Source organism: Ochlerotatus camptorhynchus, unplaced genomic scaffold (assembly GCF_037179485.1).
Source record: "Ochlerotatus camptorhynchus isolate MF236.1 unplaced genomic scaffold, CSIRO-AGI_Acam_v1.1 ptg000220l, whole genome shotgun sequence".
In the NCBI taxonomy this organism is placed as follows: domain Eukaryota; kingdom Metazoa; phylum Arthropoda; class Insecta; order Diptera; family Culicidae; genus Ochlerotatus; species Ochlerotatus camptorhynchus.
In genome coordinates, this window is record NW_027040710.1 from 681,136 (window position 1) to 704,390 (window position 23,255).

General features: G+C 40.3%; 1 protein-coding gene across 1 annotated transcript in view; it reads right to left on the bottom strand.

The window, feature by feature from the left end:
- LOC135703723 (angiopoietin-2) overlaps positions 1–23,255 on the bottom strand; it is a 390,934-nt gene that overhangs the window by 53,221 nt on the left and 314,458 nt on the right. The window lies entirely within an intron of this gene.

The following is a 23,255-nucleotide window of genomic DNA, read 5'->3' on the forward strand; positions in this document are numbered from 1 at the left end:
AGCCGCTCAGGATGGAAGTCTTACACGTTGGTCCTTTGCACCGCTGGTGGTGCACAGGACCCTTAAGGTAAGGAAAAAAAAATTCTTAGCACCAGAAACACCTATGTTGCCTGCTGAACAGTTGAATGAGCATAATTATAAGACATCAGTGACTTGAATCATTATTAACTTTTGTTCCTTACATTTGATTGAAAAGTGGATTTCAACAAAGCTTTAGCTGAGATTTGCTACAATCACTGCTATCATTTTGAAAAGCATAGTGATGTGGTGAACTGTAAGATAGATATGAACAAAAACATAAGTTTTCCCATAGTAATTCCCATATAAACTTGAAATGGTTTGTTCCAAGGCAGTTTCTTACTAAAGTAGTTCAAATTTTGGGAGGCTAAGCAGGACCCAATTTGGATTCGTTTAAGCAGTGTGAAGAGAAAATTTCAAATTTTGCATCAGTTCAATGGATATATTTAAGTGAATTTCGAACCTTAGTCCAAAATCTTGCTAGTTTTTGATGGATGCGATTTAAACTTGTGATCTCTAGCACGAGGTATGCGCACCACGAAAAAGCCATGTAAATTTCGGTTCCCTGAGACCGACACATCTAAGCGGCCCTTTTGACATAATTGCTTATGTTTAGATTTGAAGAGACTTAATTTTACATGAAATGTTTGTTTACGTTCCATGATTTAAGTCCAATATGTATTACGTCTCGTGTAAAATTAGTTATTTCTTAGTGAGTGGATGCTAATCACTCCGCCGGATCAATACCCTATCTTGTTAGTTGAAAATCCATTTCTGATTCGTTCAAATCGTAGATCTTAAAAAAAATTGTTGGGGTTCAGGAGGCTCTCTTGTATGAATTTGGTTTGATTTTCTGTAGATTTAAGGTGTTTCCTCGTAGAGTCCGTTTTTCCATCACATCTCGCAATTTCAAGAGCACACATCTCAAGATCTACGAGGTGTATACATCTGAAAATTTCAGACATTCCTTGCTTCTCCGCAGCAAACAACAAGTAGTAGTTTCAGCTACGTGCATTCACAGAAACCTCATTATTTATATATGTGAAATTGCGAAGTGTAACACGAAAAAGGTCGCTACAGGGAATCACCTTAATGGTGTGCATTTTATAAGCACGAAATTCAAAATTGTTTGCATTGTCAAATATTAGATAGTGTTGGAATTTTTTTACGGTTCATTCTGCTAATGACGCGTCATCTAGTACATGACCTCCTGCTATAATGCTTCACCAGTAAGCTTGCTCTACTGATCTACTTGCAGACAATTTTCTCGGCTACAACTTTTCTGAAGACCACTTTAAGATTTAACGATAGTAAAAGTTATTTATTTACCTTGCAGCCGATAACTTTCTGAAATGACAAATCAACTGGCCTCCAGGCAACACTGTATCTTTCACATTGGCATAGACTGAGTTTGTCAATGTATCGTCGGTATCGTCGGGGGAATGATCAGAAGGTAATCAGCCTCTTAATTAATTAATATTAATTTTCATAACGTTCAATCAAAAAGTGGTCTTCTGCAAAGTTGTAGCCTTCAAAAATTCCTTTAATGGGAGATAGCAAGTTTACCCTCAATGACAAAAGACTACGATGACATGCATAGAAAGTTCTCTATTTCCATAGTAAATGTCCACGATGAAATTGCCACACTATGAAATTGCTCTAACTTTTTAACCGTTGGGTAGAATTTAATGAAAATTTAGGTGGATTTAGTTCATAGTGCATTATTTACATCCTGCAAGTTTTAAAGTCCTGTGATCAAAACTCGCGGAAATGGAGTCGAAAGAACAGCTCGTGCGTGATAAAATCTTGCGCATTCATCACGAGAACAAGGATCTCTCGCATCGTTCCATCGCTAAAACGTTGGGAATCGCGAATTCCACGGTGTCGCGAGTGATTAAGCGGTTCGAGGAACGGTTGACCACCGATCGGAAGCCCAGAAGTGAAGGAAAAAGTATTCCGTACAACACAAAAAATCACAACCGCGTAGTTGGGGCCTTCAACCGAAATCCGAACGCCTCCGTTAGGGATGTGGCTAAGAAGCTGCACCTAAGCCGAAGTTTTGTCCAGAAGGCCAAAACTAAGGCTGGGCTTCGAACGTTCAAGGTACAAAAGGCCCCTAATCGCGACGAGAAGCAGAACAAGTCCGCCAAAACCCGTGCCAGGAAGTTGTACCTCAACATGCTGACGAAAGTTGAATGCTGCATCATGGACGACGAAACATATGTGAAGGCCGACTTCAAACAGATCCCCGGCAACCTGTTTTTCACGGCCAAGGATAAGTTCAGCGTTCCGGAGCATGTTCGCACTCAGAAGATGTCCAAATTTGCGAAGAAATTCCTGGTTTGGCAAGCCATCTGCACGTGCGGGAAGCGGAGTGCACCTTTCGTGACCCAGGACACGATGAACGGACAGGTGTACATAAAAGAGTGCCTCCAGAAGCGGCTGCTTCCTCTCCTGAAGCCCCACAACAATCTTCTGGCCGGATTTGGCCTCATGCCACTACTCCAAGGACGTGCTGAAGTGGTATGCGGACAATAAGGTCAATTTCGTGCTGAAAATGTTCAACCCTCCCAACACTCCGGAGCTCCGCCCCATCGAGAAGTACTGGGCGATTATGAAGCAGCACCTTCTTAAACGACCTAAGGTAGTGAAGACAGTCGAGGAACTGAAGAAAGTATGGGTTTACATGCAAAAAACGGTTGATTCACAGGTTGTGCAGAATCTTATGGCCGGGGTTAAGGCCAAGGTGCGGGCATTTGCGTATGGACTGTAAATAAATACGAGTGAAATGGTAAAATGAAGTTTAATAGTTATTTCTCAATCCCTGAAAATTTGATGGCAATCGGATGAAAACTCGAATTTTGCGAATCAATTTTGTGTGTGGCAATTTCATCGTGGACATCCTTTAATTCCTTATAATATATGCTTCAATGAGGCAACTAAGACAATACAGCTATCCCCCGAAGAACGCGTTACCCACTGAGTTGCACCCACCGCTTTTTCTCGACGGGGTTTCAACCAGTCGGTCTGATTTTTTGCATGTGAGTAGTGCCAATGGAGAACTAGTCACTCGCAAAAAATCAGAGCGCTTGGTTGAAAACCCACCGAGACTAAACGGTGGTTAGAACTCAGTGGGTAATGCGTTCTTCGGGGGAAAGCTGTATAAGGTCGCAACCAAATAATCTCAAATTTTAGGACGATTGGAACCTTTTTTTAAATTGACACAATTTTTGTAGATGCCAACATCTTCTAAAATTCACCATTTCTAGCTTTGAATTTGATTTAAAAAACAAACTATTTTATCGAACGGTTTATCGATGGATTCCACACACCCGGTTATAAAACATCTCATACTTACAACATACGGACCTCAGCGGTACCCGTAAATAGTAAATGAAACCATTAAATCACAGCAAGAAAATGTTCGAAAACACTGACATTAACGCATGATTAAACCAACGAGCCAAACAAATCGACTTCAAGCAAAGTGTTCTTGGATAACTATCGTGCAAATCCTTTGGTTAAAAGCTGAATAAGCCTGTTTTTAGCAGCATACAATGTTTTGCAGCTAAAATTGATGGCTGAAAACAAGATTGCTGTCATTTTTTTGCTATAAAACATGGTTTTCGAAATGACTCTTTAAATGCGAAATTGATAGGTTTCATGTGTCAAACACATACTATACAACCTTTACTTGTAGCTTACCATTAAAAACTGCCATCATACAGTCTAATGATTTCATAATTTCGGAAAATATTATTTCTAGCATTTGAATGGCAACAACCTTGGTTGAGAAGCTATTTGAAAATTATGTGATTGTCGACTACTGTTCTGCTTAGATTTCGAGGCTTTATTCGGCAATGCAGTCTTGGTGTGCAACAATTGCACTTTGATTAGTTTCCCCACGGTTGGACAGTGGTTATTGCCATTTTACCTGATTTCTCACCAAGACTGCATTGCCGAATAAAGTATCGATATCTTAGTCGAAAATTATGATAGCACAGAAATGTATTGTAAACCTACAAGCAGTCTGCGGTTAACCCATTGTGGATCATTTGACCAATGTATAATAAATGTGTTTTATTTATAATAAGTAGAATGTATTATATTTTATGGTTATTGTATTGTCATGCTTATTTTTTTGGATGGACTGCACTGCCCACCACGCTGCTCGAGGGACACGAATGTTTGAAAAAAAAAAATAGATGAGAATTTTCATAGTAGTACTGCCGCAATATATAAATTTAAATTCACTACATTGTATCCTAAATTATAGGTTTCTGCTTCCTTTTTTATAATTCAATATTTTAACGTAGGACTACGTCTGTGATTTCTATATGGGGGAACACTTTGTGAAAACCAAAAATGGAACATGTAACGAAATTATGAAAGATTTTGAACGGTTATAACTCAGCTGCCCTTGGATCAATTTCAATAATTTTATCACCAATCGATCAGAAATATTTCAATGCTTCCAAGAGTTAATTATCAACAAGAAACAATTTAAAAAGTGGTAAATGTCAAGCATTGTCCAAAAGTGTCGAAATAACTAACAAATCCACCAATTACGTACATGCATATGCTGCTTCTCCAACACCGTCATCAGAGAGTCGTTAGTAGACGAAACAAGTCGAAGTGGCATTCGTCTCCAATCTTCGGGCGTGTGCGAATAGGGAGGATACAATTGCGTAACATTTTGCACACTCATCACCATATTAAGAACCACACATCCGCAACAACCACACAAAATGCTCTCCAGAGTTGTAATCTTGTAACCAAACTAGGAAGCAGGGGTGCAAGTGATTTTAATCTATTCTCTTCATCTACTTTCTGTTTCGTTAATAACTCGACGGCAAACATATTCAATGATACGTCTTTTGTTCTGGATGATAGAAGAGCGTACCAGAAATAGTGCGAAAAAGGGTAGTGAATCCATGGTAATCATAAGAGGAAATCGGAGAAGAGAATTGACTTTCACCCCTCTGCTTCTAAGCCTCTTAATTCAGTCGTCGTCATAGCAAAGAAAACTAGCATCGCAGCGCTTTGGGTTCTTGGGTTACACTAGCTAGCTGCAGTTCTGCTGTTCGACATTTTCGAAGGACCACCAAAAAACATGAAATTACACTATTTTTTAGGGATGCCTAAAAGTCCAATTATTCGATTTACGATTAATCGGAAAGATTTTTCCAGTTATTCGATTACATATTTATCGAATTTTCAATTATTGGAGTTTGTAACCGACATCTTTTCTTATTTCTACTCGTTTGATTTAGCGCAGTAGAAAGAATAAATAAAAGTACTAATTTATCTGAACAGGCATGGAGAAGAACCATGACGTGAAACAGGATCATAAATTCGCCGTAAAAAGTGTTAAGCGTCTTTCTTTTCTAAAGACTAAGATTTACCAACTTGTTGAGAGAAGGAGTTTCACGAGAAAATCTAAAAAGGGGAGGAGCTTCAGCTGGGTGGACACTGATATTCTGCGGCCTTTCAACCTGTCACAGACACCAGTTCAACACCTGTCCAGCAGCAGACGGGCCGAGACTCTTGCGAGTCCCCAATCATTGAACCGAAGAATATGGGATTGTCAGATCTGATTTGCTGATCCTACTCGTCATCATCATCTTCCAAAGGCTGTAAGCCTGTACTACCATCTGCCCTTTTCAGGGCCACGAAGATTTTCCAAAAGAGATCAATTTCTGAACATGTCCCAACTAAAATTCATATCAACAGGTTCTTATCAGTGCAATCATAGCCATACAGTATAAACAGAGAGAACCCCGCTCAAGATTATAAACAGAGAGAACCCCGCTCAAGTTCCTATTCCTACACAAAACACAAGCTCCTGCTGCAGTTAACAAATAGCATTTATTATATAAGACCACGTAGTCCTACGTCACCATTGCGTACAACCCCATAGGGCTGTCCCTTGTAGTTTTTTTTAAGTATAGATCATGCTTTCACAAAACTTTTGATGCAAAAACCGTTTCAACTTGCCTCGGTGTACCTTATCAAAAACAAGCATCGATGAACAACTGCTTAACACCATCGTGTTGATAAATAAGAGTGCTAATAATTTCTGGCTCACTCTATATTTACCTTGTTAGGCTTGCTCGTCGCTAAGCTCCTCTAACTGAAAAAAGGATATGTTCGTCTACATCGATACATCTCTCGCTAAGATAGTCTGTCGCCGTGTACACCTGTTCTGCTTTTCAATTTAAGTGGAATGAAATGGAAAATGATGCTCTTCAGTTAACTTCACATTTCAAAGTTCATTTTTTACACAAATATTCAACTTCAACCTTAGGTATAATGTCTACCTATATTATTGGCCCTTATTCAATCGTGAGAACTTTGTGGTTCAAAATCTTCTAAACTATATATGGCAAATCAAAAAATACCTATGATTCCTTCCCACAGCTGCATGTTTTTTCACCCATAGAGTTCCGAACCCCTTAAAAGAACGACATTTGTCAGTTACGGCACTGATCGTCGTCGATAACCAACAAGGAATTTCACACACATCAAACCAGAAAAGGTAAGTTGAGTTTTGGAGCGGAGCCATGAAAGTAAGATTTTCCGTCGTGTGAAATTGCGTCGAGTGAAATGAAAAGTATGTATGGTATAAAATAAATGTGCGTTGCATGTACCGCAGTCACACATTAAGCACATACCAAGTGCACCATATGGCCAGATCGGTGCGGCGAATGTTGGACCGCTAAGAATACCTACTGTGTGTGTGTATGTGTGGTTGCCACGCCGCAAAAAACAAGATCAATGTGGGACCAATCTCTTCCCTGTTTGTCCATTCCGTTGGTCGGTAGCGTACCTGGCTTAGCTTAAAGCAAAGGGTTCACCGCTCTGTTTTCATGTGCCCTCCCAGCAGCAGCGGTAATATTGAACAACTTTGGTGGACTGCCGCTGGTTTCGAAACCGTTGTGATCATTCCGAGTTGGTCACGAATCGTGAGAGTTGTTTTGTTGGGACACGCCAACATTTAAACGATATCGTCCTGAAAGTGATTTCGGTAATTTTTCTTGGCATTTCTTGGCTTCTTGATTGTGCACTGCAACCTGCAAAAGGGTTATTCGAAAGTACAAATTGAATTAAATCAGGGAAACACGTTCCCCGGTGTGGGTATTAATTTTTTTAAGTGAGTTTAATCGGACGGGTTTCTCCAATTGAAAGCTCATGTTGCGATTTTCGGGGTTGGCAATTGCATTTAATTTGTCAGCTTCGATTAACGGGAGCGAGCATGGTTGTTTGGTTCCAGTAGGGGGTGTTTTGATTGGTGGTGAATGTAAATGGTCTTAAAATGTGCTCAAGCCGTTGTATAACAACGTAGGGAACGGGGCTCGGTGATTGTCATTTTACCACTTGTGTCAAAAAAACCTTAAAGGACCACCTGTAGCTTCTTCCACGAAAACCATAATTTAGCTAATTGAAAGATTCTCGAGTGAACGTCGAAAACAGATAACCACCTAATATGAGAATAGTGGGGCTAATAACCATCACACCATCACCATTCGCCGTAGGATTCATTCAAACGGGTAGTGTCAAAATATTTCGCTGGTAATTTTCGTACTTTACGGTTATTGCCCGACAACAGCGACAACCACTTAGGTGTACTTAGTACTGTCACCAACGTCGACGACGGCGACGATCAGAGATGCCTGTCATTTAGCAGCTAGGTGCCACGCTGCACTTCGGAGCTGCAGATCTTATTAGCAATTGCGGCGAGACTAGTATGTTGCAAAAATGATCCCCACCCACTCCGCTCCTTTCCACCGTCATTGGAGGATCTGAGAGATCACATTCAATTAGCACCATTAGCCGAATGCCGAAAGCTTTGATTGTGACCTTTTTTGTATTAATTTATACACGCAGTGGTCTTGCTGCTTGTTATAGTAAATTGCCCGTAAAGGGTAGTAATTAGAATTGACCTTGGAATTTAGTCAAATTCCGGCTTAATGTTGGCGGTAAATTTTGCGACTTTTATGGTCGTTGTTGGAGATTTGCGAACCGTGGGTTGGTAACGAGAGCGTTGATCACTGGGGGTTTCAGGTTTTTTTTTTATTAAAGAAAGAGTTTTCTTTAAAATATGTGCCGTTCGATTTGTGTTATGATTATTTATTAATTGCTTCAGAAATCATGTTTATAATTATTTTTTTTTTATTTTCTCTTTAGCTCTGACCATTCCGGACATATGTCGGTTGAACGCTCTGAAGAGTACACTATATTATTAACATTTCATTTAACATTACATTAAACATTATATTAAACATAACATTAAACATCTAATTAAACATTACATTAAACATTACATTAAACATAACATTAAACATTACATTTTTTCGGAGCTAATGCAGCGCCTGGCTGAAAATTTCTGTAATATATTCAACCAACCAACCAGTACATTTTTTGTCCCGTTGATCATTTAAGAAATTCTATGTATATGAATGGCTTATGTTAATGGCATGTTTTTTCTCAAACCAACATTTTCTGCTTTAAAATAACTTAATTTAATCAGTGATAACCTTGTTTACCTTTGCTATTTCATTGCTATTTTATATCAATATTATACATTGAAAATAATTTTGAGACATCTATAAGTAAAATGTACCTAATTGTATCAATGTTGGATTTGCATTATCTGAAAGGGATTGTCAATACCTTTTCAAAAATCTGGACCATATTTTGCTCAAGTTTGTGCTACTATGTTAAAAGTTGTTATTTCCAAGAAGATCAATAGACGCAAAATGTGAACTTAGGAGTATCAAGTTTTTTAAAAAGAATTCTTTCTTTTCTTTTCTATATTTAACGTCGGTCTCTGTTCCGCAATCTAGTGCCAATGGGCATCGATTGCCATCCATTGACGGCATCGAATGTGTAGGAAGGCAGCTTTCACACCTGCGTAGGATATCCGAAGGAAGACGTGACCAGCTACACCACCTGCTCTGGTTCTTAAAAAGTATGTTGGCTACGATCAAACAAAAAATACGATAGATTTTCATATGGGGTTGCCCCACTGTGCACTGATCACTACCACTATTTATAACACGTCTCATCGAGGACATGTAACATACCCAACTAGAACTAAAACGTGTCATGCGACATACCGTATTACAAATAAATAAGAATTAGATCCTATTTCCGACCTTTTTTGATGACTTAGGAAATACGGTAACAGGTTTTGGCCCTTCTTGGGAATTTAAATTCTTATTTTTATTTTTAATTACAGTCCATTTAACGCTCTTAGGTCATTCGTGACTTGTCCGGGGGTGAGATTTGAACTCGTGACTTTGTCGTGAGAAGTATGGACGCTAACCACTATGCCGGGGTCGTCCCTTAATATAATTTTATCCTATGATCAGATAGTTGCAATTATCCTCCGACTTCTAGAAAGTTTTTTTTTATTGCCACTCGGAAGTTTTATTTTGCACCGCTTGGAATTGGAAGCTTCTTCTTCGAACTATTGATTTTTTTTTAATTCTTCTGTTATATGGGTACTCGCTTATAACTTTCTTCCGAATTTTCTACCATCTTTTTCTGGAGATTTTTTGTTGAAGCTTCTTCCAGCATTTCCCAGAACTCGCTCAGGTATCGTCAGGCTGTGTTTCTGTATTCTAACATGCTTCCGGAAGATTTTTCTGGTTTCTGCTAGAAGTTTCTTATAACTGCCTTAAACCTTGCTAGCTTATGCTGGAAGATTCTTCCGAATTTGAAACTAAAGTTCTGCCCGACAACAACTCAGCAGCACAAGACTCCTCGAACTATGTCTCAGAGTTGGCGCGCTACTGGGTAAACTGGATGGGCTAAGCGGACTAAAGGGCACCCAAGCATTCAAATTAACTGAAACACCGATCGGATCAACTCAAACACTGTATTTCTTCAAATTAACTATGGTGTGGTCGAATTTCTGGCACATGATTGCAGTCCAGCGAGCGCTCGCTGCGGATCCGGAACGATTCTGTAGATGGCGGATGATGAAAGGCCAATTTTGTCGGCAAGATAGCGGTACCACCGCTCGCTGAGAATCCGGAACAATTCAGGCGGATCTTACAAAGCTGGCCTTGTCGGACAGATGGCGGTACCACTGACTAGTCTACCGGTGACTACAGCGAACTGGCGGTCGGACTAGCGCGTCTACCGTACGTCGGCTGTAGTGCTATGGGGGTTGATGATTTTAGCTGGTATAGCGGTTTGTGGAGATGGTTCCGATGCACAGGCGCTTCCTTCCGACGGAGCCGATCAACGACGGCAAGGTAGCCCTCTGTCGAACGGGGAAGGGAAATTTTCCTTTGCTTGTCGCTTTAAGCTTAGGTCAAGGCAACTAAAACGCCACCCATACCGTAGCGTGCAATGGTGGTTCTTGACTCGCCAACCAGATATTGATTTGATTGAATGAAAAAGATCCTAGCGAGGAGGTAACATTCATTAGAGCCTTTTGAGCTCATCACCCGTGACTCCGTGTCACCATTTTGCCGCAGTCATGCACGCCTTATTCAGTAATCGGCCGTTAAGCATGGCCGTATCGTCTACCCAGTGGGTTTCACCGCAAGTGTTAAGCAAATTTATTTGAATGCTCGATCACATGGTGCAAATTCAAAATATTTTATTGGACCTTTGCAATCGAATGGTTACAAATTTCCACAGAAGTTTCCTTCAAACTTTCTCAGGAGGATTTCTCTTCTTTAGGAAGCTACCACTGGAATTTTTATTTTGAGTTCTATAAAAATTCCAGTGGTAGTTGTTTCCGACTGAGAGTTCTGAAAGTTTCACCAGACTTGCCCAAAGGTTTATAAACTTGTACTGCAAGCTGTTCTAGCTTTCCATGTAATTGTCTTCAGATTTCCGGGGAAGTCTCTGTACTTCGTTCCCTCGAAAAAGTATTTCTAGATAGAGCTGGAATTAGGGCGTAACAGCTTTTGTAAATAATGAGTTCTTTTGATGATTTCTAGAAAGTTAAGGCTTGCCAACGTAAATCAACAACACCATCGGGTAGGAGAAGACTTCCCCTACCCGACGATTATGTTGGTTTGCGTGGACGTGTCTTGAGTTCCTAGAAATCATCGATAGAAGTCATTGTTTACAAAGGCTGTTACGCCCTAGTTCCAGCTCTATCTAGATTTATTTATTTATTCATCTGACTGTTGTCTACATGAAACATCTTAAAAACTATACCATTAATGCATTTCTAATTCAAAGACCAAGCAGAAGGTTCCCCAAATTTAAACAACCCACACATGAGCTTGAAATATGTAGTAAACAACGTCATTTGTTTAGCATAAATCTGCACTTGTCTGCTTAAAATTAAAAACTTTTATTTGTGATGAACTAGCCCAGAAGTGGCATAAAATCATCCTAATAATGTAATAAAAAAAAAATCAAAACCTGAATTAATCCTCGTATTTGGCCACTTACCCGGGATTTCCCGGAACATAACCGCATGTGGTTCTGGGCACTAACAATGACTACCATAGAACTAGTTTTTGAATTCAAATGTGATTTGAGGTATCGCATTATGGGTTTTAGCTCTAGTTATAAACTCGCCTCTTCCCCGGAGGTACCGGAAATCTATCCGGATGTAGGCAGTGTGGTCCTGGGCATTCAAAATGACTACAGTTGAACTAGTTTTTGTATTCACATGTCACATGATGGGTTTTATTTTGATTTAGTCTAATTGTCCTTACAAACTGGAACATGTTCCGAACATATCTGTCTGATTCTAAATATTCAAAAGTATTCTATGGGATCATGGTATCTTTCATCTGGTAGTTGTTGCGTTCAATTCAGTTCATGTTCCGATCTCGTTGACCTCAGTAGACTGAGTGGTATAAGCAGTCTTCAAGGTGCAGCCTCGCGCTTGTGAGCAAATAAGTTTTCGTACTCACAAGAACATTCATTCTGTGCTCACGCATGCACCCAGCCAAATGAACATGAGCCCGAGCGTATGTTTAAAGTTCATGCGCGCACTTCGTTTTCTTCAGCGCTCGAACATCAATGTTTGCACCCAAGCGCTGACCACGATGGAAAATGAACAGGTGGGCAGGAACTCACAGTCTCCCAGTGTTGGTGAGTTCTTTGCCGTTAATGTTCACGAAAAGTTCACTATTTTGCTATACAGAAATTCAAAACAAAAATTTTATCTGCGGATTTGAACAGTTTTTGACCTGTTTCATACTACCGGAAGGTGTATGCTGGTCACAAATGCCGTGCCAAACTGATTTCCTACTCAATTAATCAATCTTTGATGTGAAATTCGCTAATAAACACGAGGCGCATTTCGTATAGCAAACATGCCATAAAAAAATGGGCATGGTTCATTTATGTAAACAAACTAACACTTCTTCCGACTGTTACACCTATGTATTAGCCGTCTCGAGCGCTGACGCTGGTTTCTTTTTCAACATTTTGTTTTCGAGTGAACGTGTGGTGTGTGTGACGAACGCGAAATATTTTAGTGGTGATTTAGTAGCGTTACCTATTCAGATATCCTTTGAATTTGTCGAACCTCTGAACGGAATCCCTTTATGAAGAGCTTTGAGTGGGTTGGTTTATTTCCTTTAAATTCCGTTATCATTGCTTATCTTTTGACAGATACTCGTATTTCGTCTACTACTTGCAAACTTCATCAGTGCCAAGTACTTAACAACAGTGGTGTTGAGTACTTGGCACTGATGAAGTCCGCAAGTAGTAGACGAAATACGCGTATCTGTCAAAAGATAAGCAAAGAAATAAACCAAACCACTCAAAGCTCTTCATATTCAAATATCTTTTATCACAAGAAGTAATCGTTGGTAAGTAAGACTGTAAAGTTAAAAAATATATATTTCAGCAGAAGCATATTTAGTGTAGTGATCCGCGCACTACGTCGTATGGCAGCCATTTCCATCCAAAAATTCTCAAAGCAAATTGCAACTAAAAAAAAGTTTTGTGTTGTATTGTTCGCACAATTTCTTGATTTCTATAAGAATGCTTATTTATATAAGAAAGCTCTTTATAGGTCGTACTTTTATTTTGGTCAGACTTATTTGAAATTCACTATATATGTCTTGTGTGAATGGATATACTTATTTTAATGACAAATACAACCATCGAGGTACGTAGCAACATCGATTTACGGAGGCAAACATATAACATTTTTATGCGATATCAGTTGGGACACAGTGACTGCAGGGGCCTCTGATAGCCTAGTATTATTCTAAATATTTTAAGCACCTGCTTACTTGTTTCCATAGTTATATTCAACTTTACACTATATACATTATGTTTATTTTATGGAAAGAACAGCATGTGATTTTAAGTAGGGAAATTTCTCGAAATGTTAGTGTGACTGGCATTTAAACCTCAAAATTAATAACTATAAAAATGCATCTAGAACACTAGGTTGCTTGGAATGCGAAAAAGAAGAAGAATTGTATGCACTATCAATGATTGTCCGCATCAGCTACGCAAGTCTCAGTTGAGCGGAGCTTCTCGGCAATCAAGCTGGAGCAACATTGGCTGCGAATGTCCTCACAAATGCTCAATGATTTGATGACTATTCGGTTCAGTCGTTATTTGTTATTTTGATTTTCAATTGATAGATTCGATTTGTTGTTTTATTGTTTATGTGGTTAAATAAATAGAAACTATAAAATGAGCATAGGGTTAACTACCCCATTTTCGGCCTATTAAGCACAACCCGCACTTAGTCTTTCTTGATCTAGCGCAGTTTAGCACCAAACGGAATGTTATTATTACTGATGGCTTCCAAACTTACTTACCTTTCCGTACGTACCGTAAGATTTGATAAAGAGCAACCAATCGTTGAGATATTGTCAAAAGCCTAACACTTCTTCTTGACGTCAAACTCGGCCTACGGATTCTAAACTCGGCCTAACGCATTGAAACGCCATTGAAACGTCAATGAATTCACTTCGGCCTATCGGATGAAGATAAAAAGTGATTCGGTCTGAGCGCTTCTTTTGTTTTTGGGAATAATGGGTGCAATCATGGATTTCTTTGAAGTTTTCTGCTCGATAGGCCCAAAATGGGCGATTAGGCCGAACTAGTTCTCTACCCTATTACTTAGCAATAATAGAAGAAAAAAACCCACCAACCATTTTCCAAATTTGTGTGCGGCTTTTGTCCGACATTCCTTTATTTCAGAATACTGCATCCACTTCCTTTATCAATCCTTCTTTATAACTAAATTAAAATTGAACTACATTATAAACATTGCGCAATGCTTGACTGACTTTAAGTATTTTAAAAGCAATCTTTAATTAATGATTTACTGGCAACTGCGCGCATTCAGAAAGATATTGGTGTTGACGATTGTCGCAAAACCGGACAAAATTTATGTTTAAATTACACACGTTAAACCACAATTAACATCTAGTCACTCGCCAACACCAACCAACTATTCACGTAAAACCTCCGAGTGCAACCTCGATGTTCGAGCACAGGCGCAAGCACGAAACATCAAGCCTGAGTTCATTTACGCTGCGCTCATCCCCAGGTGTTGTTCATTTCTCTCAAGTTCGATGCGCGTGTGTAAACATGAGCCTGAGAGAGAACACGCGCTCTGAATGAACTTGTACTTCTGAAATTTGAACTCACGCTCAGCGCCGTGCATGTTTACGTGAAGACTGGGTATAAGACGCTTGGGTCTCCGGACCTCAGATCGGAAATCGGTTTTAAAGCGATGTGTATATCCTTCTTTCTGAGAAGGGTGAACAATCTTCGGAAGTCTTTTTTCTTTAAAATCCATTTATTTGTCAAGGCTCAAATGCGTTAGCTTTGCGGAGCCGAATATTTTTTACATGATGATCATTTATTACAACTAATGTTAGTAGAACGGGGGCCGATTACTCGCGGCGTACTCGAGATTAGGGATTACATTTATTGATCATTTGGAGGGAGGACAAGGGAAAGCATTTTGAACTAATTTAAAACCTAAACGTAAAGGATGACTAAAAAACAAAACATTAAACACATACATCAACAGCTTTAAGAAAGTCTTAAATATGCTCCATAAAGTCGATATCACGGCAAGCCAAGACGTCTCTAATTGGCTTAAAGGGTTGTCATGATGCAAGGAGCAGGACCAAACAACATGCTCGATGTCGTGATAACCGTTTCCACAGGTACACAAGTTGCTGTCGGCAAGTGTAATACGGAAGAGGTGGGCGTTTAACGAACAGTGATTGGACATGAGCCTGGACATTACACGAATAAAATCACGACTTATATCCATCCCTTTGAACCAGGGTTTGATCGACACCTGTGGGACAATAGAATGTAGCCATCTTCCCAGATCACCATCATTCCACTTTTGTTGCCAGTTGGCGACGACTTGCTGACGAGAAATCGTGAAAAATTCGTGGTAGGCGATTTGTCGCTCGTAAATATCTCCTTCCATAGCGCCCACCTTGGCCAGCGAGTCCGATTTCTTATTGCCCGGGATAGAGCAATGAGAAGGGACCCATACCAAGGTGATGATATGTGAGCTGTTCGATAAAGCACTCAATGACGATCTATTTCCAGGGAGCTTAGGCTATCCGTAAAAATGAAAGAATGGTCAGGTGGAAGTGAGGCAATACGCTCTAACGTGTACGATATAGCTGCTAGTTCAGCAACGGTATACGGCTTTTGAAGCTTGTATGAGGCGCTATGAAGATCGTGGAATACTCCAAAACCAGTGGACGCATTTATCACCGACCCATCTGTGAAAAATCTCTTCTCGGTGGGGACGTGGCGGTATTTGTTCGTAAAAATAGTTGGGACAATCAGAGAACGGTGAGGCTCTGGAATTCCTTGAATCGCCTGCCTCATTGTGAGATCGAATCTCACGGAAGAACAACTGAAATGATGGGAGACAGCGCGATTGGGGTTGAACGAGGAGGGGTCGATGTCCAGAGTCATGTACTCGTAGTACAAGCTCATGAATCGTGTTTGAGGATTCCGCTCTAGCAACTTCTCAAAATTTTCTATCACCAGCGGGTTCATGACTTCACAGCGGATGAGGAACCGGAACGATAATTCCGCAAAACGATTTGTTAAGGGAAGGACGCCCGCAAGAACTTCAAGACTCATGGTATGCGTCGATTGCATACAACCTAGCGCGATTCGAATGCAACGATATTGAATCCTTTGAAGCTTCAATATGTGCGTCCCCGCCGCCGATTGAAAGCAAATTTACCGTACTCCAAAATCGAGAGAATGGTCTTGTAGAGTCTTATCAGATCTTCCGGATGGGCTCCCCATGAAGTGCCGGTAATGGAACGAAGGAAATTGATTCGCTGTTGGCATCTCTGCCTCAGATACGGTATGTGTTTTCCCCAAGTGCACTTGGAATCGAACCAGACACCTAAATACTTAAACGACATACATGAGTGATTGTTCTACCCATAAGTTGAAACAACCATCTCTGTTTTCTCCGGAGAGAATTCGATACCCAGATTCATTGCCCAAGTAGATAAATTATCCAAGGTATCTTGCAATGGTCCTTGCAGGTCCGGTGCTGTTGGTCCAACCACGGAAACCACGCCATCATCTGCAAGCTGCCTTAGCGTGCAATTTTCGGTCAGACAATCATCAATGTCTTTGACATAGAAATTGTACAGGACGGGACTTAAACATGAGCCTTGTGGAAGACCCATGTAGCTGATTCGTGCAATTTCCGAGTTGCCATGAGAGAAGCTCATTCGTTTCTCGGACAGCAAATTAAACAGGAAATTGTTGATAATCGGAGAAAGTCCACTCGCATGGAGTTTGTCCGAACGGATGTCGATGCGAACAGAATCAAACGCCCCTTTGATGTCCAAGAACACTGAACCCATCTGCTGTTTTTCAGCATAGGCTAATTGGATTTCTGTTGAAAGCAACGCAAGGCAGTCGTTCGTCGCTTTGCCCCTACGGAATCCAAATTGCGTATCTGAGAGTAAGCCATTCGCCTCGACCCACTTGTCCAGACGAAGAAGAATCATTTTTTTAAAACAGCTTCCGAATACACGACAGCATCGCGATGGGACGGTACGAATTATGATCCGACGCGGGTTTACCGGGCTTCTGGATGGCGATAACTCTCACTTGTCTCCAATCATCCGGAACAACGTTGAGCTCCAGGAATCGATTGAACAAGTTCAACAATCGCCTCTTTGTGACGTCTGGGAGGTTCTTGAGCAAATTGAACTTGATTCGATCCATTCCCGGAGCCGAGTTATTGCATGAAAGAAGAGCAATTGAGAATTCTACCATCGAAAACGGGGAGTTCATGTCATCCTTTTCCAGCAGCGGATCGCGAGTGTTGCATCGAACCGGAACCGAATCGGGACAAACCTTACGCGCGAAGTCGAAAATCCACTTGTTAGAGTACTCCTTGTCCGTGTTGACCGACGATGCCGCGTTACGCATTCTCCTGCCGACATTCCAGAGCGTTTGCATGGAAGTCTCTTCGGAAGTCTTATTCAATGTCACCATGTCTTATAAATTCTTCCGAAAACATAGAATGTCTCCGGGATAAAAATGTCTTCACAGAATTCAAATATTCTTCAAAATGAAGTCATGCCATAAAATCTGGCATCCCTGATTCCCATAAAACCAGCGTTCTGAAAATTTATCTGAATCTCTGTCACAAAATAAGAATACAGAGTCGTTTTTCTTATTATCCTTATTCAATATAATTATTTCACCGACTCCAAGAATCCAATTACGAAATTATCTCACACGCTGACAACCGGTTTAAATCAACCTGGTGCCCCACTGATCGCGAATCCGTTCGTTGGGCTAGTTCGTGCGTCGCTTTCAGAATTCTGTTCTTCCCGCACATCTAGCATGTACGAAGACATAAACATATAACAGCGACCGGCTCTTCAGATAGACCAACATCAGCGACATCGACACGGTAGACACCGATAGCGACTGACGACGATGGCGACTTGTTCAGGAGAAAGACGGTCCGAAACCAGAATCAAATTTAAATTCGATCACTCGAGAAATCACCCCGCGCGCGGCAGACGTATGAATAATTCATTCAGTCGTTCATGGAGTTGCGCGCAGTGCATGAATGAGTCGGATCGACTCCTCTTGGTAGGATGCCGGGGGAGGTCGGGAAATCAGAAGTCTCGTTTGCAATTCTCATGACATGTGAATGAGTGTGTGCGCTGTGGTTATGGCGAGAGTTGGCTGTTTTGGCCTGCATTTCTCGACATGGTTCGCGGGACGAGTTGAAATGGTCAAACTGGTGGCCTATAGGGGAGTAGGCAAGAGAATTGTTGATTCGATCAGAGTTGTACCCCCGCGTGCGCACGCGGAGGAGTTTTTACGACGTCAGGCCATATACTCGGAATGATCTGAATACTCCAGTTTCGGTTTTATTTTCTGCGAAACATGTTTATAACCTGTTTCGGGGTTTGATCTCGAGACATGGGGTATGTATACACATGGGTAGCATAATATTGCATAATGTTTATGTCGCAAAATTACGCAGAGGTTCACCTGAGAGTTGGGACGAGTTTTTTTTTCGTGGGCCAGAGATGGGTAAACCATGGTCTCAACTTGCATGCGCTGGTTGACTTGAAGAACCACAGTGGTGATCTTCAGTGTTGATTACAAACTTTGGTGCAATTGTGGTAGGAAATGAACAGATGGAACGGCAATAGTTTTCATGCATTGATTTTTTAGAATACTTTTTCACATTCGACAGCAGAAAATATCGTGAGTCTATGTTGTTTACAACTTACAGTCTTGCGAAACCAGCACCCCACACACGACTTTATCATTATCAGAACGACATTTAATTTTAATCAGTTCACTTCTCGGACCTCAGAGCATGCCCCGGAATGTAGCTCACCCTAAATGCCGCAACAAATCAGGGCAGTTTATTAAAATTCCACGAAAATAGCTTGATCCGTTCTAATCTACCACCACCACACGAACGAACGTCATTCTATGGGCAAACATGCTCAAACAAATGTGACCTTTTGCGAAAAGCATAACCCCTTCCTTCCCTTCCAGTTACAAGATATATTTCAATGCATTTATTTACTTGCTGCAATCTACGTACCAAGTGTACTGAGTAGATAAAATGTTCCAACTTTGTCGTAGCTTAGGAAGCAGATAAACAAAAAAAAAACTACACCGAGTTCAAAGTGGGTGACCACCATCTATCAGGCAGCGCCACCAGTTTTCACATGGGTTAGCGTAATAAAAAGTAGTACTCGCGCGTAATTATCGCACTGCAGACACGAAAACATTTTAATTTTTGCACGCACCAACGAATGGCGACGGACGGAACGGAGCCCTTCCAGCTAATAGAGTGATTAAGTGCTAACAGAGGTCTCTCCATCTCGAACCTATGTAGGTACATGGTTGATCTAGGTTCTTAGCCATAAAGCACACCTTAGTAGTCGGGGTGGTGCATTTATTGACAGTAGAACTTTGGCGCAGCCTTCTGCGAGTGAGTGCTGTTAATCGTCGATCGTTACTTGGCGGTGCCCGGTTTATTATGTTGGCCAATGTTACACAACCGTAAGAAATCGCTACCGCCAGCGGCGAAACTGGCTAATCCGTGTGAGCAGTGACGGAGAGGTTTCAAGATAACAACAACGCACACCCCAAACGGTCGTCAGTCGGCCGGTCGGTCGGTGGCGGCAACATTCTTGACAGCATGGGTGATTTGAAAATTGACTTGCGTGCGATTACCGCTGCTACCGATGGGATTTGCCATGTGTGAATTTATTACAATGTTGAGCGGTAGATTGTAGTTTTACTGGATGTTTGCGATGGAATCTTTGCGAAGGAATTCAATTAAGATTATGTTGAGTTTTTGCAGCTCAGTGTTTGCAGTAGCTCGATTTGTCACGAAGGGAAAGGTGCTATGTAACGTGTTTTTTAAAGTGTGTAACAGCAAAGTAGCGCCCCAATAAGGTTAATTGGGCTTAGTTCGTAATGGAACAGAATGCCTAATGGTTGCTCAATTTATCAAACCAAATTGAGTTAATTGAGAAATTTAAAATTGAAAGTTGAATACGTCATCATTCGTCTTTTATCTACCGAATACTAAATGTTGGATTGTTTAAGCTGTCAAGCTGTAGTTTTTTGTGCATAACAAACCGTGGGATCATTTCCAAGTATCAACATTTCAACTACAAAATGTTAAAGCTAGTTTGATACAATTTTCTGATGAGAAGCTGCCTTTTAGGACGTCATCTAGTTAGCGAACTCCCAACTAAAAAGCACCTCAAAAAGCGAATGATGACTGTACCAGTACCACACACGATTGAAACTATAATTTTGATTTAAATTAAACGGATTCATTCCGCTATTAGCTTCAGGCAGTGTTTCTCAGCGCTTGGTTGTGCTTAGATGAGTCGCAGGAATTCGGATAACTTGGTCATATATTTAAAAAAGTTCATGTGAAATTTATTTGAATTCAAAATCTTGTTGGAATTATCAAAGTTGACGTAGTTGGTGTTCAATAAAAAATGAGAATGATTTCAGTGCCGTCCAGCGCTCTTGTGAGAGCATGGCGACTAAGTTGCGTCGTACGGCTGACCAGGGCCCCTTCTCCAATGTTCATTAATGTTTTTAATAAAAAAATGCTGAATTCGTTGAAATTTTTTTTTACTAGCTATATGACTGAAAAAATTTTCATTTTTATTGAACACCCGTTACATTGAGCCATCAACTTCTTTAATCGCCCTTTTTACAATATAAGGCTAAAATAAGGCTTCCGAAGTTTATATTAAAGGGTGTCCCAAAAAATATAAGCATACTTTCAACTCGCCGCTATTTATACCCCGTTGAAGTTTATCAGCTGTTCATCGATGTGTGTTGTTGTTTGCTTATTACTTATTGTGTGCGCAAAGTGCATATATTTTTTACAAAATGAACCCTGGGAAAGCGCAAACAGATGGTGCAAAAATGTAATCCCAACCTATCAGTAAGGAAGTTGGCGAAAATGGATGTAAGTATCGGAGCAGTCCGTACCGCCATCCGGAACCTCGGTAAAGAAGTTACCTTCGATGACACACCGAAATCTGGTCATAAACCGGGACCGGTGTACCGAAAACTGGACCGGACGAGCACCGGAAGCTTTCGTCCATAAGAAAAGTGCCTCTGTTCGAGATTTGGGCAAAACACTGAGAACATCGGGTATGTAATTGAAATACCAGAACCCGACGAGTACGATTCATAAAATTTTCGAGAACCCGTACCCGACCCGAAGCCGGCTCTCAAACAAAGGAGTAACAAGTGTGATACTATCACTGCTGGACTAGATCTTTGGTTTTCTCATGCAGTGGTTCATCAGAGAGGGGAAGCTTAGTAATCCACATTGCCTGCCCATGGCACTATTCTATCGCGACATGAGCCAGCAACGACAGCTATAAAGCCACCGTCTCCAACACTCCACTATAAAGTTATTATGTCCGCCCACCAACAGCAAAGTGCAAAAACTAGCCAAGGGGAAGGGAAATGTTTTGATGGTGTTTTCGGTAACAAATTCAAAATGGAGTTATCTCCTACAAGTCACATATACAGTTTAAATTGGCTCACTACTTGATTAGCCTATTGGTCTCAAGTACATCTTTAAGCGCACCCCATTTTAGTCGAAAATCTAGCACTACACTATGTTAGTTTTGATTCGCTATGAAAGTTTGACAGATAAAATGAGGGGTTCGTGGATTTTTTCATCATTGAATTGAGCGGTAAACGAGTCACTGACAACCGAGCACTCAGTCAGTAGCTCAGTCAGCACGTTTATTCTTCCATGATGGTACCCAATACTTGTTTTGAATGACTAAGTGTACATTTTCTTTGAAAAAATGTCCAATTTCATGCTGTATGAACGAAGGCAAGCGGTGTGAGTCACCTGTTCGTGAGTGACTGAATGTTGTTGTTGGTCCTTTCATTGTCTCGTCCTTTACCGTTTGGTACAAACGGTCTGGACAAAGCAATGGATTGAATAGTGCAGTGCTTTCACATTCAGCCTAAACAGTCAACAATTTTACGCTCTGGTCTTTAGGGTGACCATTTCCAAAAAAATCGATCATAACTTTTGAACCACCAAGCTGATTTCAAAGATCAAAATATCAAATGAAAGCTAATTAAAACACTATTTAGGTGAAATATAATATTATTTAAAAAATAGGATTTTGTATTGAGCAATGATTGTATTTATTTTTTTTATGGTTTTCATGGTTTGTAGATAGAGTCCGCAATATGTTTTTATATTTTTACATGAAAATTTAGGCTTTTTTTACTGATTATATCACAAAATGCAATTTTTTTTTTCATTTTGAGTTGAATGCTTTTAAAGTTTTCATGTTTTGGGGTTTCACTCAATACTCCTTTGCGTCTCCATCGATTTATAGCGACATGGTATATACATATAATTTTTAGTTCATGAACATAACGTTGTTTTATTCCAATCATAATGTGTGCATATACTTTCTGGGACACCATATAGATCAGTTCCAAGTAATAATATGGGTTTTATGAGGGTTCTGCAGGGCATGATTTAGATTTATAGAATGCTTTAAATATTTATGAAATCTTGCAAGGTCCCAAGTAACTCTAGGCCAAATAGCAAAAACCAATAGAATTTTTCACTCGACTTTCTCAGATTTACATGAAACATTGCATGATTTATTGTTATGGACAACCATTCGACAACTATGGACCATAACCACGATTTTTAGGTGAATAATTAATATTTAATTATTAAAAGTGAATAACCTATAGCGGTTTGAAACAGCTCATGGATGGAAAATCTTATGACGAATAACTTTGCCCACAAAAGTATACTAGTATTGTCAATCGTTATAAAGTTATTTTTGATTTCCTGGAGCAAGGCTAGTCATATGTTAGCAATCATTTGTAAGGTGAGCCTCGCGACTTCCAGATAATGTATTATTTTAGGCCACCCTATTGGAAAAAACGTTAAACGAAAGGTTGAGAGAACAACAAATTCATTAGATATTACTTACGATAAAAGTCACAAAAGTAAAAATCCGGGATGCATGGAATCTCGGAATTTGAAAATATGTTTCCCAAGATTCAAATACCCCGGGAAACATAATAATGCCGGAATAATTCCGGGATGGAAGCTCTATTTTTACAGATCTTGAGGATATTTTGAGATTTTTCAATACTATTTTGGTGGTGTTTGCCGTGTTGGCGTTGTATTAGCTATTCAAGCCTTCTCTGCGCATCGTATGAGGTGAGGTGAAAAGCGCGGTGCAAAT